Source organism: Fukomys damarensis, unplaced genomic scaffold, assembly GCF_012274545.1.
Source record: "Fukomys damarensis isolate Sample0158 unplaced genomic scaffold, DMR_v1.0_HiC HiC_scaffold_15, whole genome shotgun sequence".
Classification (NCBI taxonomy): Eukaryota; Metazoa; Chordata; class Mammalia; order Rodentia; family Bathyergidae; genus Fukomys; species Fukomys damarensis.
The window spans coordinates 12,456,825-12,459,577 of record NW_022900927.1 but is presented as its reverse complement, the minus strand read 5'-3'; the positions used below and the strand labels follow the sequence as shown (position 1 = coordinate 12,459,577).

General features: G+C 44.1%; 1 pseudogene; it reads left to right on the top strand.

Annotated features, from left to right (window-relative positions):
- Window positions 1-293: 293 nt before the first annotated feature.
- LOC109118579 lies at window positions 294-2,499 on the top strand (annotated as a pseudogene).
- Window positions 2,500-2,753: the final 254 nt, after the last annotated feature.

Sequence of the window (2,753 nt, the reverse complement as noted above, 5' to 3'; positions counted from 1 at the left end):
ACTGAGACCCTCGGTGCATATCTGGAAATAATATCTGAGGATACAGTTCGCTGTGGAGATGAAAGTACAAGCCCCAGTAATGCACAAGTAAAAAGGCAGGTGATACATAGACAGAAAAATTCATAAAACAGTAACAAAACAAGTAGCCACTGAATTAGTATGAAGAAAATGATGAGCCATAGAGTTGTCTTATCAGAGGGGAGACTCAGGCTGTGAAACCCCAAGACATGACCTCACTTCCTTGGCAACATCTCCAAACAGAACTTGGAACCCTTGCTATCGGGCAGCACAATCCAGTACCAGCCATCACCTGAGCTCACTTGGCCGGAGATGGCGAACTATAAACATGCTGAGCTGCTTCTCCACGTCAAGAGGCCACAGCCTCAGGACCCCAGAGAGAGAACGTATCTGTGAAAGATTAAGGAGACGGTGACTTCATCTAGACATTGCAGGCCACACTGCAGCAGCCACATGACTGCCACAGGCACCCAGGGAAGGTGTCCCTGGGAGTTACCAACAGTGACCTAGAAAAATCAAGGTATCCCTGTGAAGTCTCCCTAAGCCCAAATACCAAGGGCACAGAAACTGAAAAGAGCCCAGGGAAAGTTTCACCACACCCAGAGACACCCAGTAGCTCTGAGCAGGTCTCCCCAGAGCCACACACAAAAGACCTAGAGAATCAAAGAAGTCCAGGGTGGGAGACCAAAGACATAGTCACCAGCCCTAGAGAGACCCTGAGAAGCCTGGTGTACATCCACCCAGGCCTGACCACTGCTATTAGAAATAACTTCACAGAGAGTCTTGCAGAATTCCAGCCAGTGTGGTCTGTGCAGTCAGTCAGGCCACACTCGTTCACCAACCCCTTCCTGCCAGTTTTCCTGGGCAGCCAACTCTTCTATGGTCCCTTCTTTCCAGGTACCTCCACGACTCACACCCCTATCCGATCAGCGCTGATTTTGGGAAGAGACATTGTGACAACATCTTTTGATAATTGCATCTGCTTTGCGGGCCTTTGTAAAGATGAAGATCGAGCTATGTGGTATTTTGACAATAAACAGCTTTTCACCACAAATTGAGTAGATGAGGAAGGAGACTTTACACTGTGTCACCCCATTTGAAGTTAAAAGAAGCCTTTATGCTTTCTGAGCTAAAGAAGGACTCTGAGCTCTTAATTCAGGCATCGCCTTGTGTACCAGAACATCCTAAAATGCCTTGTCCAGGAGAAGATAAATCCATCCACCACAGAGCTGCAGGCTGCTGGAGAAAGCTGTATTGTGAAAATGGCCATACTTTTGAAGCCAAACACTTTAGCAGGTGTGGTTACTGTGCCATCTGCACAGACAGTTCAGGGGGACTTGAATGCTGGGTATATAAGTGCATCAACTTTAAACTTTTGGTTCATTAGAAGTGCCACAAACTTGTCACAGTTGAATGCGGGCAGCATTCTTTGCCACCGGAGCCTATGATGCCAATCATTCATGGCTTCAGACCCTGCACAGGTCGTAGTCCCACATAATTCTTCTAGTCATGAGGGTTTAGAACAAGTTGACAAAGGGAATGAGGCAGGGCACACCAGAGCCAATGGCACAGCTTCATCCAGTTTAGGTCTTCAGGACTTTGATTTGCTCCAGGGGTAGGAAGAAGAAGCGATGCAAAAGTTCTGTTGGTTCAACTAAAAAGAAACATCACATTTATGCAATGAAAATAGTGGAAAAAGATCTTGCCAACATTGATTGGGTACAGATAGAGAAGCATGTTTTGGAGCAGGCATTTAATCGTCCTTTTCTTGTTGGACTTCATTCTTGCTTCCAGGAAGAGAGCAGACTGTTCTTTGTTCTAGACTATGTAAATGGCAGAGATCTGATTGAACTCAGAAGGACACATTAAACTCACTGACTATTACCTGTGTAAGGAAGGACTACAGCCAGGAGATAATGACCAGCACTTTGTGTGGCACTCCTAATTACCTGGCTCCAGAAATTTTAAGAGGAGAAGATTATGGTTTCAGTGTCTACTGGTAGACTCTTAGAGTCCTGATGTTTGAGATGATGGTTGGAAAGTCTCCCTTTCATCTTGCTGAGAACTTTGATAACCCTGACCAAAAAATAATAATCTCTTATAATAATTATTTTGGAAAGATAAATTCACATACCTCATCATCTGTCTGTAAAAGCTCCAAGTACCGTGTAGAGTTTTCTGAACAGGGACCCAAAAGAACAATTGGACTGCCACCCTGAAATGTGATTTGCTGATGTCCAGGAGCATCTGTTCTTTCAAAAGGTGGACTGGGATATGCTGGAGGGAAAGCAGGTGCTGCCTCCCTTTAAACCAGGTATGTCTGGGGGATTGGGTTTGGACAACTTTGATGCTCAGTTTACTAATGAACCTGTCCGGCTCACCCCAGATAATAACAACATTGTGAGGAAGACTGATGGATGTGTATTGGCAGGTTTTGAGTATCTCAATCGTCTTTTGCTGTATGCAGAAGAATGGGTCTGACCCTCATTCTTCAACTGTGCATTCTGCCTGTGTTGCTGTTTTGAGGCATGGTAAAACTTGTCACCTGCTTGGATTCAATTAACTATTTCATACTTGTCTGGAAGCTAATTTTAATTTCTTCTTATTGTAGTTATATGTAGATGTAATACTGGCTTTTTACACCCTAAATAGGGAATATTGATTTTTTTGTTGATAGCATTGCTTTTCATCATTTGACTTAAATAACAACGAGACAATTACTTGTTCACTAAACT